This window comes from Lethenteron reissneri, unplaced genomic scaffold (assembly GCF_015708825.2).
Source record: "Lethenteron reissneri isolate LAM-NWPU_2019-01 unplaced genomic scaffold, ASM1570882v1 scaffold_1640, whole genome shotgun sequence".
Classification (NCBI taxonomy): Eukaryota; Metazoa; Chordata; class Hyperoartia; order Petromyzontiformes; family Petromyzontidae; genus Lethenteron; species Lethenteron reissneri.
Genome location: NW_026891378.1, coordinates 2,540,547 through 2,560,965, shown reverse-complemented (window position 1 = coordinate 2,560,965; position 20,419 = coordinate 2,540,547).

Below are 20,419 nucleotides of genomic sequence, written 5' to 3'. Positions count from 1 at the left end.
CTTCTCGCTCTGTTTGTGTTTTTTTTTGGTTGCCCGCTCGCAAGGAATGCAGAGAGAAGGGAGTCACGTTTTAAGTTAGGCACACACACAGCGAACGAGCAGTCAGTCCGAGTCGAGCTCAGCGTTGCGACGGGGCACGCAAGGGAGCTGTGGCAGTCGTGCCTCGAGGAGAGATGGAACGACGAGACATCGTTAAAGTGACAGTCTGAGAGCAGTCTGTTCGAGTCGCGCTCAGTCTCGCAACTCGGCTTGCGACGCAGCGTTGCGACGGGGGCTCGCAAGAGAGCTGGGGCGGTTGTGCCTCGAGAAGTGATGGAACGAGGAGGAGTCGTTCGAGTCGCAGAAGTCTGAGTTCAACCTGGGTCGGGGCTGGGTTTCAGCCGTGCTCCGGCTGGTGGAGCGTCGTGAGGACACGAAACACCGATGCCGATAGCCGGAGTCGCTTCTCGCAGAACGAAGTTAAGTGCGAGTGAAGCTGGCCGCTGCACGAACAAGGGAAGCACGGAGCAGAGAGAGTGACGAGTGACGACAAGCAATCAACCTGTAAAAGGGCGGAGATCGCCAAGCGTCGACCAAGTGTGCAAAGCAGAGAGCGCGAAGCAGTGGAGAAAGCCTGGTCAAACGGCTGTGAGGAAGAGGACAGCACCATCGAATGCGCCGTGTGTTTGAGGGCACACCTACCAAAGACCAGTGTAAACAGACAAGACGTCACCGGGCGTCACCGAGCGTCGTGCCAACTCATCATCCAGCAGTGGAGAAAGCCTGGTCAAACGGCTGTGAGGAAGAGGACAGCACCATCGAATGCGCCGTGTGTTTGAGGGCACACCTACCAAAGACCAGTGTAAACAGACAAGACGTCACCGGGCGTCACCGAGCGTCGTGCCAACTCGTCATCCAGCAGTGGAGAAAGCCTGGTCAAACGGCTGTGAGGAAGAGGACAGCACCATCAAATGAGCCGTGTGTTTGAGGGCACACCTACCAAAGACCAGTGTAAACAGACAAGACGTCACCGGGCGTCACCGAGCGTCGTGCCAACTCGTCATCTAGCAGTAGAGAGAGAGCGCAAGAGCAGCACGACTCGGACGTCACCGGGCGTCACCGAGCGTCGTGCCAACTCGTCATCCAGCAGAGGGAGAGAGAGCACAAGAGCAGCACGACTCGGACGTCACCGGGCGTCACCGAGCGTCGTGCCAACTCGTCATCCAGCAGTGGAGAAAAGAGAGAGCACAAGCAGAGACGCGTCCGAGCGAGGGAGCAGCAGGAGCTTGCGGCGGCCACGCCCAATCGAGAGGAACACCTGGCCGCTGTTTGTATCCTCCTACACCACACAAGCTAACGACACAATTAATATTACGAGAGGACAACGCACACACAGCACGCACACGAATAAGACTTTCAAAAAGTGATCTTTGCGTTTCAAAAAGGGTTGCCATTTCGAGGTGGTGCGTTCAATATCAACTGATCGTGCAAAGCAGTTGCTGCCGTCGAGTTACATGAATAAGAAATGTTTTAGTCATTCATTTTCGTTAACTGCATAATTTCGCCAATGAAGAAGTATTTTTAGTCATTCAATTTCGTTAATTGCATAAGATTGCTCATGAATTATTGACGCATGTTTGACCTGCATGCTAGAATGTCACATGTTTGTTTAGAATAAAATTGTTATCACAGAAGCGACTCGAGTGTTCCTTCCAAGTCCATGCAAAACTATCTTATTCTTGATAACTGTATCCTGTGATGAGATCTGAAACTGGAGACCTAAAAATAACAAACACACTAAGATAATCGGTAAACGTTTAATCGATGATAATCGTGTTATCCTGATTGATATAACCCTGGATAAACGAAACCGAGCCTAATTATCACAACTGCTCACATTAACATAATCGCAAGCATCCGCATAAATTACTACGATTATCATAATGTATGCATATAATTGCACACATTATCATAATTTATGCATATTAATACACACACTATCATAATTAATGCGATTTGCACATTTTTCGGAAAATTATTAATTTTTATTATTTTCATCAAAATTTCATAATCCCAACACATACAACATAATGGGTGGCTCGACCGGGATCTCTCGCAGACAGTGTTTTGCATGGATGAAGGAATGAGTCACTACGTGTTAAACAGAATATCGTGATCGAACATTGCATGGTGATTGTAAACGGGCGTAAAAAAAAACGCCCTCTAAGGTTAAAATCCAGAATAGCAAGTTGAAACAAAGACAGTGGAATTTAGATAAATCATATCGAACCGATTGTATCCTGTGATAAATGGTGTTAGAGGTACGCACTCTGAATAGGAAAATAACAGAATAGATCGAGCAAAAACTGACCACACTCTGTGAAATAACTGTTTTATATGCACTCTGAAAGGAAATGTCAAAGTAACTCTTGCCATACTTAAGATGCTAGGATTAAGAATAATATTTGAATGGGTTACGGGATACTGGGAACTCGTATTGAAACATACCGACCGATCTGTTACAAAGCAGTACAGTCAGAGAGACATATGGGAAGGGAGCTGTATCGATAACACGAACACACCTCGGGGGAAACTAATTGACTGGATAAAATGTAACGAAGGCGAACACGATGTAAAAACTGCAGAGAAGGCAGGACAGGACTCATACCTTCTCACACAGGCATACAGACAGGGATTGTGGAATGAGGAAAAATTCGGAAAGGAAACAGGAGAGAAATCGTCTCTAATAAACGAGGAGAAATGTCCCCACACCCTCGAGAGGGATGAGAAATCAGTGCTCGCGACACCAGCGAAACTCACAGACGTTGATCCACAGAATAAATATGGAAGTAACATTAAATCACACTCTTGGGTACGTGGACAGAGTCCAGGGACTAATCGCACAAAAATTATGGATATCGAACAAAACATCCTTGACAAAGGGAAACCCTCACAATTCTAGAGAAGGGATGGAGAGATACATATGCAAACAAAAACATGTGAGACTGACAACTTCACAGATAGAGGGAGGAAAAATGTTAAAGTAAAGTCGACAGGACATGCTCCACTAAGGGCAGAGGCAAAAACTGAAGGGAAATGGCAACACGAGCGACACGGCACTGGGCGCGCACACAGAAAATGCACACCGCTTAATCACGCCCGACACAGTACAGATCAAAGTGACAGATTGCCTGATGATAACTTGTTTGATGACGCTGTCGGCAATCAACTTTCGGAATACCTATTCACCAGTAAAACCCTTAAATTGATGGACAAGGCTCTAGTTAGAATTCCCGATTTTGATCCACACAACAAGTCTATGGATATCCACACACATATCGCAACAGTAGAAGAGGAGGCAATGATTAGAGGGCTGAGGAGACGGGATGAAAAAGCGAGTTTGTTGAAACGGAGCTTACATAAAGAATCTATCCCATGGGTAAATTCACTACCACACAAGGTTAGAAATGATTTTAAACAACTGAGCCTGGCAGTGATTCGGAAGTTTGGAGAATATTCGACACTCAGAGGGGTTTTATGCTGTAAAATCGATGACTCAGGGCATGGACCAAGACCCACGTGACTACCTTTTACAATTTAAAAGAGCGTATTACGCAGGCGATGTGAAACAATACCACGAAGGAGATAAAATGTTCAAAATTATGTTTTTTGAATCCTTGAGCCCAGAGATTACAGAAAGGGTGAGAATGGTTTTGAATCCAGAAACCGCATCCTTACACCGCATAGAGAGCAAGGCGTACATGGCATGGTTATACAGAGCTAAGAGTCATAATTCGGATCCAGAACACAGGGAGAGGGATAAGGAACCCAGCCTCTCAGAGAGAAATAAAAATCACCGAGCAGTCCCACGATGCAGGGAGGAGCAAAAACGCAAGCACACATGGCAAAATAAACCAGAGAGAGGTTGGCACGAGAATGAGAGCGGCACAAAGCCGAACATTCAGGAGAATCACAGAATGTGGAGGCCAAGGGCAGAATCATATCAACACCCCATGCCCCGACATGCGCAAGGTCAAGATTACCCACAGGGATGGCGAAGTAACAATCCAGGAAAAATTTGGCACCCAAATGGGAAAAACACTGGGCCAAGGGTGTACGAGAATCGTAGGAGGGAGAGGTTCAGAGCAGAACCATATCAACACCCCATGCCCCGACATGCGCAAGGTCAAGATTACCCACAGGGATGGCGAAGTAACAATCCAGGAAAAATTTGGCACCCAAATGGGAAAAACATTGGGCCAAGGGTGTACGAGAATCGTAGGAGGGAGAGGTTCAGAACAGAACCATATCAACACCCCATGCCACGACACACGCAAGGTCAAAATTACCCACAAAAATGGCGAAGTAACAATCCAGGAAAAATTTGGCACCCAAATGGGAGTAACACTGGGCCAAAAATGTACGAGAATCGCAGGATGGGAGGTCAAAAACAATCAGTCCAATTACGACCAATTCCTCCACCGGCTATACCAGGAGGGAATAGAGGAATAACACAGAATGCGGTCCAAATACATGATAAACAACCCACAGTGAGCGCGAGCGAGCGGCCAACACGCGCCCCACCCGCCGAGGTTTTGTTAAACCCGGAGCTCAATGGGAAATACAGGCAGGCTGCAAGTGACAGGGCGGGCAAAAACGTGGACAGTGCTCCCGTAAATGACGCGCGGATCGAATACAAGGACAGGGTTGCATTGAAGCGTGATCGGACAGTACAAAAACAGACAGCAGGGACACGCCCTGAGGAGCGCAGGCATGAGCCTTTGAATGGAAAATATCCAAGGGAAACCAAAAATTACGTGGATCGGAGTGCTAAAATGGAGACGAATGTCCATGACGTATCGGGAATGGTGTTGAAATCCAACACACTCGTAAAAACAAAGAGGGCAACATTACGAGGGACAGAATTAAATCGACACACTGACTCGGCAAATGTGCATGTAATCGCAGAGAGAGCGAATGCCTCGAACCAAGTGTCAAAGTGGGTCGTGTGCGCGAATTCTGGTTATGTGCAGCACCATTTTTCACCACACACTCCCACGACGCGAGAGAGTGAGAGAGGAAACTACAAAAACGAACCCGAAAACCGTGATCGAATTATCAAAGTGATAAGTGGTAAACGAGGCAACATGAGGAAGGTAACGCATAAATGCGTTCGAAACCGCTACCTAGCGTTTCCCAGGATTTAACAAAAACAAAAATGAATATTCGTCGGAGTTATGATGTATGAGAACCGATGTAACGCAATATCGATGTTTAACGTTTGTTTAATTTTCTTTGCTCAATTCAAATGTAACCATGTTAAGCAAAAACAAAAATGAATATTCGTCGGAGTTATGATGTATGAGAACCGATGTAACGCAATATCAATGTTTAACGTTTGTTTAATTTTCTTTACTCAATTCAAATGTAACCATATCAAGACTGTAATACGTGCACGCGCGTCGTAAGAAATAACCGCCGAGAGTGAGGGCGGCTGATGGATTTATAACGAAAAAACAGGGCATTTACTTTGTTTAAAAATTCGCCAGTGGCCGAATCGACCACTGAAAATTTTAAAAGAGGGCGGATTGTTGGATCTATGCCCTGTTTTCCGTTATTAATATTAAGAATAATTAAGAAAAAAAAATTACTTCTTTTTTTATTATATCTATATATACCTTTTAATTAAATTATGAAAACAACCCACTACAAACACACCAGGAATCTGTGAAACGGCCATTAAACTGGTAAGAAGTCGGTGACAGAGAGGTCATAGACATCCAGATGGACAAAAGATGTATGGACTAACCTCCCAAAGACATCTGGAGATGTACAGATAAGGTACAGAGCAAACAACGGTTGAAACTCGCGTTTTCTTAACGTTTTCCTTACCGAAAAGTAGAAACTTAACATAGATAATTAACCAACAAACAATAATAGTATTATTAGTAATTCCCTTATATTCACCGCATACATATAATTTAGAAGTATATGTTTCCTATCTACACGACCTTCCGAAAAACTAAAGAGTACGAATTCCAGAAAGCTTAAGTGCATGTACTTAACCTCAGGACATAAAAAAATTAACTCAGAATAAAACACCAATCTCTGGAGAACTAAACTTGGCGAAGCCCAAAATAATAATGTGACGAGGATCATGGCGAATATTCATTAAACATAGACGAATGATAACCCCGATACCAAGACCGAAGGAACTCATAAAATATAATTCAAGAATAAATGTAACACACAGGACCACATAAATGTATTGCAAACATCTCCTCGACCACCTTTGTCTTCCAGCGGGGTCTGACCTCAGAATGACCCACCCAGGGTAAGCAAGAAGGGAGCAGAAAGGTCACAAAGGGGGGGGGTTTGTGCTGACATGGTTTGTTTTCTCTCGCAAGAGACGCGGAGAAACGAGAGGGTGCTCACGCTTGAGTTAAACACGGCCGTTTTAAGTTAGGCACACACACAGCGAACGAGCAGTCAGTCCGAGTCGAGCTCAGCGTTGCGACGGGGCACGCAAGGGAGCTGTGGCAGTCGTGCCTCGAGGAGAGATGGAACGACGAGACATCGTTAAAGTGACAGTCTGAGAGCAGTCTGTTCGAGTCGCGCTCAGTCTCGCAACTCGGCTTGCGACGCAGCGTTGCGACGGGGGCTCGCAAGAGAGCTGGGGCGGTTGTGCCTCGAGAAGTGATGGAACGAGGAGGAGTCGTTCGAGTCGCAGAAGTCTGAGTTCAACCTGGGTCGGGGCTGGGTTTCAGCCGTGCTCCGGCTGGTGGAGCGTCGTGAGGACACGAAACACCGATGCCGATAGCCGGAGTCGCTTCTCGCAGAACAAAGTTAAGTACGAGTGAAGCTGGCCGCTGCACGAACAAGGGAAGCACGGAGCAGAGAGAGTGACGAGTGACGACAAGCAATCAACCTGTAAAAGGGCGGAGATCGCCAAGCGTCGACCAAGTATGCAAAGCAGAGAGCGCGAAGCAGTGGAGAAAGCCTGGTCAAACGGCTGTGAGGAAGAGGACAGCACCATCAAATGCGCCGTGTGTTTGAGGGCACACCTACCAAAGACCAGTGTAAACAGACAAGACGTCACCGGGCGTCACCGAGCGTCGTGCCAACTCGTCATCCAGCAGTGGAGAAAGCCTGGTCAAACGGCTGTGAGGAAGAGGACAGCACCATCGAATGCGCCGTGTGTTTGAGGGCACACCTACCAAAGACCAGTGTAAACAGACAAGACGTCACCGGGCGTCACCGAGCGTCGTGCCAACTCGTCATCTAGCAGTAGAGAGAGAGCGCAAGAGCAGCACGACTCGGACGTCACCGGGCGTCACCGAGCGTCGTGCCAACTCGTCATCCAGCAGAGGGAGAGAGAGCGCAAGAGCAGCACGACTCGGACGTCACCGGGCGTCACCGAGCGTCGTGCCAACTCGTCATCCAGCAGTGGAGAAAAGAGAGAGCACAAGCAGAGACGCGTCCGAGCGAGGGAGCAGCAGGAGCTTGCGGCGGCCACGCCCAATCGAAAGGAACACCTGGCCGCTGTTTGTATCCTTCCTCCTACACCACACAAGCTAACGACACAATTAATATTACGAGAGGACAACGCACACACAGCACGCACACGAATAAGACTTTCAAAAAGTGATCTTTGCGTTTCAAAAAGGGTTGCCATTTCGAGGTGGTGCGTTCAATATCAACTGATCGTGCAAAGCAGTTGCTGCCGTCGAGTTACATGAATAAGAAATGTTTTAGTCATTCATTTTCGTTAACTGCATAATTTCGCCAATGAAGAAGTATTTTTAGTCATTCAATTTCGTTAATTGCATAAGATTGCTCATGAATTATTGACGCATGTTTGACCTGCATGCTAGAATGTCACATGTTTGTTTAGAATAAAATTGTTATCACAGAAGCGACTCGAGTGTTCCTTCCAAGTCCATGCAAAACTATCTTATTCTTGATAACTGTATCCTGTGATGAGATCTGAAACTGGAGACCTAAAAATAACAAACACACTAAGATAATCGGTAAACGTTTAATCGATGATAATCGTGTTATCCTGATTGATATAACCCTGGATAAACGAAACCGAGCCTAATTATCACAACTGCTCACATTAACATAATCGCAAGCATCCGCATAAATTACTACGATTATCATAATGTATGCATATAATTACACACATTATCATAATTTATGCATGTTAATACACACACTATCATAATTAATGCGATTTGCACATTTTTCGGAATTTTTTTTTTTTCTCAAAATTTCATAACCCAACACATACAACACCACCCCTTCCCTCGCGGTGGGTGTGACATTATTATTTGGTTCTTTCGGTTAAGTCACGTCTAAAGATAAAATAATAAATTAAATTAAATAATAGAATACGACGTTTCGATTGCAACACAAGCAATCATCATCAGGTATAATGAAATAGCGACATAAAATCTAACCAGAAAACTATAGACAGACATATGCAATCGAAACGTCGTATTCTATTATTTAATTTAATTTATTATTTTATCTTTAGACGTGACTTAACCGAAAGAACCAAATAATAATTCCTGCAGTCACGAAAGTTCTAAAATTAAGGGTGTGACATTTTTTGTCTCACGCAAGCTTTTCAAGTTGTCCTGTTTTACTGTTTGGAAGTTAGAATAAAACTCATTTTACCTCTTATAGTATTACTTTGTATTTCTGATTCTGTAAGTGACTCGAGGTATGTTTGTAGTCGTGTTCACCGTATTTCCATCGTGATTTGATTTATTTTATGGGGAGATGTTCTTTACCTGTGTGTGCAAATCTTGCTATCACGTGCTGCGGGAAGACAAAGGCGATTGGGAGGCTCTCTCTCTATGGAATACATTATTTTTTTTGTCCTGTGTGGTTGGGCTATTTCGCCTCATCCCTCGTGGATGACCTTCGATCTAATACTTCATAATTATTAATTGGTTCATTTTTATCCAATATTTCATTCTTTGGTTCATTTGGCCAAGCCGTGTAGATGGAAGGATAATAATAGTATTTAAGGTGAATAACTTTAGTATTACGATAATGAATGAGAAATAAGTATAACTAATGCAGATTTTAGCCTGGTTCTTAATTGGAGTGTGAGGATCTATGATGTTTATTTAATCTTTGTCGCTAAGTTTTGAACTTTTACCGTTGTTAGAAGAAACATGAAAAAAACGGTTAACCAAAAAAAACGTCTGTTTCGGCACCCCTCGTCCGGGGTGTGTGTGTGTTATTCTATTTATGTGCGGCTCCTTCGCGGGAGGGTGTCACATTCGTCTTTCCTTTGGTGGTTTTATTGCTACCACATGTTGCTGGGAGACAAAGGCGGCTGGGAGGATTTCTCTATGAAATACATTTTCTCTTGGTTGCACATGGTTGACCTACTTCGCCTTTTAATATTTCTGGATGACCCTCGGTCCAATACTTCATAATTATTATTTGGTTTGTGATTTATCGTGGTTATTACCACATATTCCTAGGGTTTATTAACATTTGTGGTCTATCTGTATCCAGGGATTGTGCTGTTTTACTCGAGTTATATTTTGATGTCTTGAGGTTAGATGTAACTACGTTTTCACTTAAGCTTTCTTGACTGCTGGCATTCGTATTCCGTGGTTTTTGGTGAGGTCATGTAGATAATAAGATACGACAAGAGAATATGTGAGGTGACTGGGAGTAAAATAACTTGTCTGTTCGCTTTTCGCCGCCCTGTTTGGTGGCGGGTCTTTGAAGTTGTGGTGAGTCCTCCCAGAATCTCGTTCGCAAACTTCGAACCCTCTATCCTTTGTACCGGGGTTTTTATTTTATTATCTTTTATGGTTCATCTCCGGCTCTTTGTTTCGAGTGTGACAAAGCAGCTGCTCGTGAGGGTGGTTGTTACAATTTTTGTTTGTGCCTCGTTTGATTATAAAAAAAAAATTGGCCGAATGATTCTTAATATGATTTTCGAAAAAGGCCCATTTATACAACATCAACAACTTGTTTTATATTTATAGCACACCTTTTCTCAATGTGCTTGACATAGTAACATGGTTACGTAATACAATGAAATGGATGGTAGGGGCGTGTTAAAGGCTGAGGAATGGGTGACAGCGATAGGGGATACTTAGAGATCATGAAAGAGTAGGGGGAGAGAAGAGTAAGAGTGTGACGGTGCGTAACCAACTCTAGCGTCACTACATTAACACCTCCACCATGGTGAACTATTTTGCAGGCCGGTCGGCTCCACAATGCGGAATAAGCAGCAACACCCATGGACCAGGATTTTAAGCGATGAAGCAATTTTACTTCTGTGCTTAGGCCAGGTTACAAACAGTAGGGTGAGATGTGTGTATGCCCACCAACATGGCCCCACAGCCCCAGAACACAATTCATCACAGACACACGGTTCTATCTAAACCCACTCACGCCTATGACTCTGCATAATTCCGACACACACACGCACAGCCTCTGTAGTGGTGGTCGTTATGCGTTTCACAATTTCACACACAGCACCAAAACCAACTCCACTGTCCACATGCACTTAAGACAGTCTGCAGACATCCTTGAATAACCGTACCACATATTCAATCCACTGGACTGGGAAACCAGCACCGCGGTTTTAGGCATGAGTCCAAGAGGCCTACAGTAGGCTGGATCTTGAGTCCTGCCTTCTCCCTTCTGATCCTCACAACAGGCTGTGGGTCGTTGCTTCCACCCCAGTGTGAGCTGCCTTGCGAGCTCAGCTCACTGCTGCTGGTGCTGCTGCTGCCCCCGCTGGTGCCACTGCCTCCTCCACTGTTGCTGCTGCTTATTTTGCTGGTGCTGCTACTAACAGTGAACCCCCTTGTATACTGGAAGGTGCCAATGGGTTTTGGTTACCCGGCCCCTTAATGATGCTGTAAAGATGGCAATGATGGCTTGCTTATGTCAACCCTTGAGCCTACAATTAATGAAATCATGCACATTCCGATCCAACAACAGTATATGTAATGAAAGGTTGATAGCACCCAGCACGAAGCACGGCTATTACAATTAGAATAACGATCAACCCGACTTCAAAGTAGTTAAATTACATTTAGAACAAGATAATGTGTGTACTTTAACGTGTTTAATTATCGTATTTGTGATCGTTAAGTACTGCACTGTATGGAAGCTGGTAAGATACATGTAGACTGCAATGCTATATCAATGCACAACAGTGCATATTGCGACAATGTATTCATCGTGCATAAATTTAGCACTTTAATTTAAAGCATTTATATCAGCAATCAGAATTAGAACATTTAGCCAATAAACATAGCGATAACATTATATTTAATTCAAGATCATGGATCTCACCTGCTCACTCAACTTCAGCATAACCAGGTTGCCCTCAGCGCGTAGGCACGGGTGGCATTACTATTTAATACGCTTATAACTATGTAATTATTTTAACAAGAGCAATAGCAGTAATTATTATTGTTGGTCTCGCCCTAAGGAATAGGAAATTACAGCAGCCGCTCCGGCGCCATTACGAGCGGCGATATAAGCTCGCCTTTCATTGGTCAGAGGCTCCCCAAGTACAGCAGCCGCTCTGATTGGACAAGACGTTCCCCTCGTAGCTGGGCGCGACCATTCGTGATTTAAAATGGGGGGCGGGGCGGAATGTATTATTTTTTATGACAAAAATTTAGTAAAAAATACGAAGAGGGCCATTTAAAGAACCTGGATCGGTTCTTTAAGTAGAATCTTGAATTGTCACGCGAGACGAATCTGTGTAGAACATTTGAGCTTGTTAGACTTCGTAAAAGCGTCAAAGATTTGAAATAACATAAACAAACAACAGGGCGTTCAATGAAAGTGTGTAAAAAATAAACCTGTCACGACCTCGGCGGCTTACCCCGACTGAGCAAAGTAAATTTCAATCGCGCCAAAACATGTCCACCATTTCCAGTGGTACATACAATAACTTAAAATAAATCATATGAAAAGCAGTTTAACACGTAGACTTTCGCGACCAATATTATATATGAGATATGTTGGGGTTAGATCGTGTAAATATAAATTAGTCGTTTCGCCACTAATTACAACCATCATGTGGAGGCTGGTTGTGATGACCGGCGAATCGTGTAATTAACTGATGATTCGAGGTCTGGGGCAGAGAGGAGTGGGAACAATCCTCGGAGTGTTCAGAGGAGGTAGAGACCTGCTCTGACTGTAGCTGCAACCTGCGAGCGCACGGCCAAGCTTTGATCGAACAACACACCGAGGTTGCGTCATTTGGATACAGGGAGAGGGCGAGCTCTGCTAATCAGTGGAGGATCGAAGTGGCCCTGCCATGCTCTTGGACTCTGCTCTGAGTCAACAATCAAACACTGTCTTGTCCAGGTTTAACTGCAGCCAGTTTTGCTTCAGACAAGCATTCTGAAATAACAGAGATAGCGGCGTCTGGATCTGACATACATTGAAAACTAATTTCCTTGGAACTGATGTTTGTGTTTGGTTTGTTGTCCTCACCCCACACCTCCGATTTTTTACTAACAAATTACAATCGGATATTAATGCTATGAATTTTCGATTTAAAGCTTTCGTGACTGCAGGGATTCATCTTCTTGTTTCTTTCGGTAAAGTCACGTAGAAGGGAAGTAATAAAATAATAAAAATAAAACATAATAAAACAATTCTCACGACGTTTCGGCTACAACGCAAGCAGCCGTCTTCAGGTGAAGAAATGCTATGAATGTTTAAACACTAAATGCAAGTGTGGGCAATTCAGGAAACAACAATAGTCCCTGATCACACGAAGACAGCACACAGTCTCTCAATAAAATTTACATTAATATTGAACTATTGATACATGGATATGGTTCAAAGTTCCAATCACATTTTAAAATGTGGCTGTAGCCAGCACAATTCTTCTGCTTCAGGACATTTATTGAAGGCAGATCTATTATGTTAAAAAAGGAAACAAGGTTTTTCCAAAACGTTGGTGCTGCAACGGTAAATTTGTTGTCACCTATTTCAATTCTCGTTGTTGGGATAGTTAACAGGCATTTATATGAACGTCTTAGGTTTCTTGGGTTTGACAGTGGGCTTCATGATTTAGCTAATTAAAGCACAGCTTTGTCAATAAGGGTTTTACGGATGAACAGGGCCCAATGCAGATTTCGACTTGCATCAAGTCACGTGAGATGGGATTTTAAGTCGAGGTCAAATTGGTGGGTCATGTATAGTACATCCAATACAAATCGAAGATTAGAATGACAAATGGGGTTTAGTCTGTTCAGTGTTACATTAGTAGCTGATCTGTATGCAGCGTCACAGTAGCCACCAACCTTGTGGGACGCAATTTGTTATTTTAATATATTTGGACGAGATTTTACCATGATGTACATTTTGAGAATGGTCTGAGAGGTACCTTTATTATACTGTCTGAAAATGTAAGTTGACTGCGTCGTGTGAGTAGAATATTATGGTCAACAGTATTAAAGGCTTTTGACGAGGCAATGAATCGTGCACAGAAGTGCCTTTATGCAGGTTACTGAAGAAAAAATAATTATCCATCATAGCTGTGGTGGCACAGTAATCCTCATGGAAACCAGACTCTTTATTGCGCGGGAGATTGTGGGTTTCAGGTCGCCGTCTATTATTTTTTTCGAATATTGTTGTAATTGTGAAAGAATAAAAATTGGTCTATAATTATTCTTACAATGTCCGCCCTAACAAAACTGCCCACATCCAGTTCAGCAGTAACTGTGCAGGGTGCAACGATCACATTCTAAAGGTGATTGTAAATCTTTCCTTATCGCATGCTGTCACATATTCTTAATCTAGCATACAGCTGCTTATCTTTGAAGTACAATAAAACATTTCCCCACGTTCAAAAGTTTGCACTTCATTGGTGCGGGGTAACCTATTTGTCCATAAAAATGCAACTGGCAGTTTCTAAAAACGTTCACATAACATCCGACTTTTTCACATAGCCACCAATGATTCAGTCCCAAGCGAGTCGGATATGCGACGTTGGACTGTAAAAATAAAAAAATGCTAATTTTGTTACAACTTTGCATCACTGTTTACAATCTTTAAGCACGGAGGTAATTCCTCAAATCCGTACTTATACCACACGACTATTGTGTATCCTGAAACGTGGTCAAATAACCCCCACGACCCGCACAGCGTGCAGCGGCCTTCACCAAACAGTGGACTGACAAAAGGGCTGTACATGGACAGTTTATCGCATTGTAGTTAGAATACGGGATCAATAATTAATGTACGTATGTTGAACTTGTTTCACACCGTACGTAGCCAACTGTTCAAATCGATACGAACTGTGCTCTGTGAAAAATACAACTTGACATAAGTTAAGTTCGTCTTACACCCAAGCAATCATTTGCGTGCAACTTGGCAACTCGGGTGTATGCAACTGAATCGCTTCTACGTGGATGTCTCTGCAAAATTTTGCTCACAGTGTAACGAGACTACTTTCAAGCATCGATCTCCTTAGCGAATCATAGCAACGTATTGCATCATCACGTGCTGTACAGTTCCGAATTGTGATAAAGTTACAATCGAGATGCAGGTGGGAGGTTGTGGTAACCAGAAAAGGGGGCAGACATTTTAGTCACTGAGACTTGTCTTTTGTTGTGCAACTTCTCGCACGGATTTTGCCAAAACAGCTGCAGGTGACTAAGTCACACGATTTCGAGTGATTTGGTTGCGCAACTCGTCTCTAAGATGTGGACTTGGATTTAAAAAAATGTGAGACAATCCGTTTTGTAATTTTCCAAATTCTATCATTCAATCCGTGTCCATAATCATCAGCATTGTCCATAGCACCGAAACATTTATTATCAGTAACACGTTACCTTGAGGATACAATACTGCGATAGAACCAGGAAACGCCGATTTGTAGTTAATTTAAGCGGCAAAGCTGACGGTAATGTACCTGGACACATCTGTCACTTTTTCCTTAAAGTAGATCTCCTGCGCAAAAAGGAGACAAACGTAACCCACGAAGCGTCAATGCACTTAACAATAACGCTGGCATACGCTCACATACAGCATGATGGATAAGATAAGGAGTTTTGTCAACAGGGAAATACTCCACATATTCAAGGGCCTCTCCATCGACATAGTTGGGGGATGTTTGGCTGGTCCAATCACGGTTCTTATCTATCTTAATTAGATTTATATAGCTTCTTTACGAAGGTGTTTTACAGCAATTCTAAAATCGTATATAGCTTGATGAATTAAATGAAGAATTGGGTTATTGTAAAGTGCTGGTGTACTTTTGATGACAGTAAAAAAATATGGATGGATAAGGAGGGGTTTTGATAGGCCGGGTCGTAGCTGGGGGGGGGGGGGTGACAGAAAGCTTGGGGGGCTGAAAAAATAATGAGGCATCGTTGTATTGAGAAGACAATGGGGGTGGGAAATGGGCTGGAGCCAGGAGGGAGAAGGGGGCCACCGCAGCGCCGAAGACGTCCACAACGTCTGTGCAGTGCAGCAGCGCAGTTCTGGCCGGACCCACGACGAGGTAGAAGGCGCAGCTTCAGCCCAGCTCGCTTGTCATGGACACGAATCTTCCCGCCATGCCCGGCATGCTGACATGGTGAAGACTCTTTCAGGGACGGGAGCTCGACCTCCCATCCGGCCACGTGGGATGGCGAGGAATTCGCATGGCGCCGGCGTGGCCCGGCAGGCGACCGCCGGCAGCCGGGCCACCAAGAGGACGCGTGGTGGGCGTGGGGGTCAGGCAAGAGATGCGGGAGGGGAGCAGCGCTGATTGTAAAGAGCGGAGAGGAAGCCACGAGGTGCCGGCGATGGTGCGGCCCAGCGAGGAACCGCTGGCAGCCAGGCTGCTGTGAGGACGCTCAAGGGGCCGTTCATAAATGACGTCACGCGATTTTGGACAATTTCTGACCCCCCCCCCCCCACTCGTCATACGGCGTCACAAAAAGTCCAACTCCCCCTCAAATATGACGTCACAAAGCTCTGCCTTCCCCTCCCCTACCTCGCTCTCCTTCTCTCTTCCCCTTCTTCTTCTTGCCGTCCACCACTATCATTTGTTTTACTTCTTATTTTGGCGCCGCTTCCTGATCACGTCTCCTGCCTGCTCCCGCCCCCATTAGGGGCCGTCCATAAATGACGTCACGCACCTGGGGGAGGGGGGGGTCAGACATTTGTGACGATGTGTGACGAGGGGGGGGGTTGAGAAATGTGACGTCACATAAAAATGCGCAACTTTAAATAAATAAAGAATTGTTATAACAACACTAATTGTTATAACAACACTAATTGTTATAACAACACTCCTACAACATCAGAGTGCAGCGCCACATTAAATACGCACTACAATGACAATAGTTTAAAGCGATTTGAAGCGTGTTTTATTTTTAAAATGGAAATGTGGTTTTGGGGGAGGGGGCAGAGCTTTGTGACGTCATATTTAAGGGGGGGGGTCTGACTTTTTGTGACGCCGTGTGACGAGGGGGGGGGTCAAAAATGATCCAAAATCGCGTGACGTCATTTATGGACGGCCCCTGTTGACACATACGCGCACGAGAGAGAATCATCCGTGGCTGTGTTTGGTTGTTCCATTGAGAGAAGTTGGACGACCGTCCGCGATCTGTGATCGCAACGAACGTTCACGTTGCATTCCCGAGGAGCAAGGCGGTCCATCATCCCACTGTGACCTGCATCCACACCCAAAGGTGGCTTCATCAGAGCTCAACGCTGACCCACGCAGGACACGCCCCCCTCCCTCAGGCCCCGCCCACCTGCCCTCAGGCCCCGCCCACCTGCCCTCAGGCCCCGCCCACCTGCCCTCAGGCCCCGCCCACCTGTCCTCAGGCCCCGCCCACCTGCCCTCAGGCCCCGCCCACCCGCCATCAGGCCCCGCCCACCCGCCCTCAGGCCCCGCCCACCTGCCCTCAGGCCCCGCCCACCTGCCCTCAGGCCCCGCCCACCTGCCCTCTGACCCCTGATTTTGGCGGGAAACCAACATCAGATTGGCGGCAGTGATGTTGCTAAGCAGCGAGGCGGTGAGACACGGGCTGAGGTAAAAGTTTTACTTCTTGCGTACAGGCACGTGAGGTAAAGTCACTGTGCTGATTACATTTACTGTGCTATGAGGTAGGGAACAGTGGTGTAAGGTTACGACTTGTCCAGATAGAGTTACGTGATTAAGAATGTAACACAACTCTGTAGCATTCTGAGGAAAATCTTTAATAACGTATTTTGGATTTAAGCTGCGAATGTTGACATTTATAGCAACATAGTTACATTGCTTAGGTTATTCTCAAAACTCGTTTGTAAGTGTGACTTGAATCAAAAGCAGTTATGATAGGTAAAAATGCTGTATTAACATTATTGACGTAAATAAATCCATACTCTTTGTTCTTTTGGTAAAGTCACGTGAAAAAATAGAAATAACAAAAATGTAATTATTTGTATTTTTTGTTTGTATTATTTCTTCCACCTACGGTGACTTTACCGAAAAAAACCAAAGAGTATGGATCCTTGCAGTCACGAAAACTTAAAATCTAGAGTAAATAAATCGAGTATTTAAAGCTATAAAAGTTTATAAAAGCATATTAAATGTTTAATATGTATATTTAAGCATTCAAAATAACGTAGTTACGTAGCTTACATGATTCTAACAACTCGTGTGTAAGTGTGCGTATGATTACAAGCAAACGCGACGTGTGAATGTGCTGTAATTGACGCTACGCAGCGCCCCCCTGTGATGACAACAGCAGAGCTCCGTGACAATAAAACTTGCAGAGAGCGCGGAGATCTTAAACTTTGATTTAAAGCTTTCGTGACTGCGGGGATTCATATTCTTGGTTCTTTCGGTAAAGTCACGTAGTAGGGAAATAATAAAATAATAAAAATATAAAACAATTTATTGTTTTATGTTTTTATGTCTATGAGTCCATAAGTGTGTGTGATATTTTTATTATTAAGTAATAATGAAATAAATTGTTTTACATTTTATATTTTTGTTATTTAATAATAATAAAATTAATTGTTTGATATTTTTTTTAAACAATAAATTGTTTTATATTTTTATTATGTAATAATAATAAAATTATTTGTTTTATATTTTTAATATAATATGAAACAATAAATTGTTTTATATTTGTATTATTTTATTATTTCCCTACTACGTGACTTTACCGAAAGAACCAAGAATATAGCGCGGCGATCGTCGTACAAACCCTCACGCTCGCTCCACTCTTGGGTGAAGGGATGAGGCAGCGCAAGGCCGTAAATATAATGTACTAGTGGTAAGTACCCGGCGTTGCCCGGGCGATAAAGGCAGACACACACATCGACCTACACACACAGACATTGGCCCACACACACAAAGACATCGACTTACACACACACTTATGGACTCATAGACAGACATCGACTTTAGACACACACACATGGAGTTACACACACAGATTGACTCACACACATACATACATAGACTCACACACACATGGACCTACACACACACATGGAGTTACACACACATATCGACTCACGCACACACATACATAGACTCACACACACATGGACCTACACACACACACATGGACGTACACACACACATATCGACACATACACACACATGGACTGTCACACACATACACACATTGCTGTACACACATCAACTGACACACATAGACTCACACACAAAGACACATCGACTCACACACACACATAGAGACACACAACAACAACCGATATTCACCACTAAGTGGCAGTGATGTCACCACAACGCTTGTGCCAGGCCATGTGCACCTTGAGGCCACGTGAAGTGTAGAACGGCCGCTGGCAGGAGGTCACAGAGCAGACCCAGGTACCACAGGTCGACTGACTGACATGACTGGCTGATGCACCACCTGTACCCCCTACTGTGCCAACTTGCTGTGCTTTAGCCGCCCGGCGCTCCGCTTGTTGTTGTGAGCGTCGCTCCTCCGCCCTCCATTGTTGTTGGAGGGCAACTGCCTCCAACTGTCCAGTAGCGTCCTTCATGATCCTCCTCCACAGAGGCCGATGTTGAGACTGCTGGTACCAGTCATCGGCAAGTCCACTCAGCTCCACGTCCTCCTGTAACACATCACTCAATCTCTTCTCCAGCCCGTGCCGCGCCCGTTTAGCCCCCTCGATCCGGCCGAACAAAAGCTGTTTAGGCATGCGGTGACTGGGCATGCGGGCTACATGACCCAGCCAGCACAGCCTTGCCTGCTGGAGGAGCTCACCGATGTAACTTTGTGTCCAGATATTTCAAGGATTTGTGAGCTCACACAATCCAGCGTGGTTAAACCCAGGATGGATCATAGGCAGGCCAGCCTAAATGTTTCTAACCGACAAAGATGTTCCATTAGGGGGGTCCACGTTTCGCAAGCGTAGAGAAGGGAGGGAATGACCGTGGCTGAGAAGACCTGAAGCTTCGTGCGTAGCGATAGACCAGGTAGCTTCCACACAGCGTAACGCAACCGATGAAAAGACAATGCCGCTCGACTGATTCGGAGTGAGACCTCTGCTGTGAAACCGGAGCCAGTGATGAGCACACTGCCCAGGTATGGCAAACTTTGCACTCTCTCCACAAGCGGCCCATCACCAATTGGGAGTTGTGGGGGTGGAGTGTCCGATGGTACAAAATACCCAGGCAGGTGCTTCGTTTTGGTGGGGCTGATGGCAAGGCCCCACCTCTTCGTGGCAAGCTCCAAGTTCAGCAGCAGCGCCTCCAATTTGTCCTGTGAGTGAGCAGCAATTTCCAGATCATGGGCATACATAACATGGTTGAGCAATAGGGATCCATCCCTTGACCGCACCTGGGCATCGATTAGCCTCCCATTGTATCTGTAGCAGATTGAAGGCTTCACGAAGTACGTGGTAAAAATAGCTGTGAAATAATGTGGGAGCCAGAGGACATCCCTGTCGCACGCGAAGGTTAAGAGGGAATGGCTGCGACTCGCAGCCATGTAGTTTTACCCGGGCGACAAATAATATGAAATAATGCAGTCACGAAAGGTGTAAGTGAAGATAAGTAATGTAAGAATAGGAAGGTGATATGTAAAAATATAGGTGTATTTGAACGTGAGTTGACACAACAAGAAAGAAGATATGTTAACATGAGTTGGCACAATAATAAAGATGAAAGCAATGGCCAAGTTATAAGCCAAAAAAATAGGTGTACGATTTGTATGGTGTGCATGGCATTGTGACAAATGCAAAATTGTTAAAAATGTTTGTAGCTACGTGACGTAACAGAAAGAGGCAAAGAATCTTAAATCCTGCAGTCACGAAAGCTGTAAGTGAAGAGAAGGAATGTAAGAATAGGAAGGTGATATTTTTTTTAAAGTATGTGTATTAGAACGTGAGTGCACACAATAATGAAGATGAAAGTAAAGGGCAAGTAATAAACCGAAAATAATCGATTTGTATGGTGTGT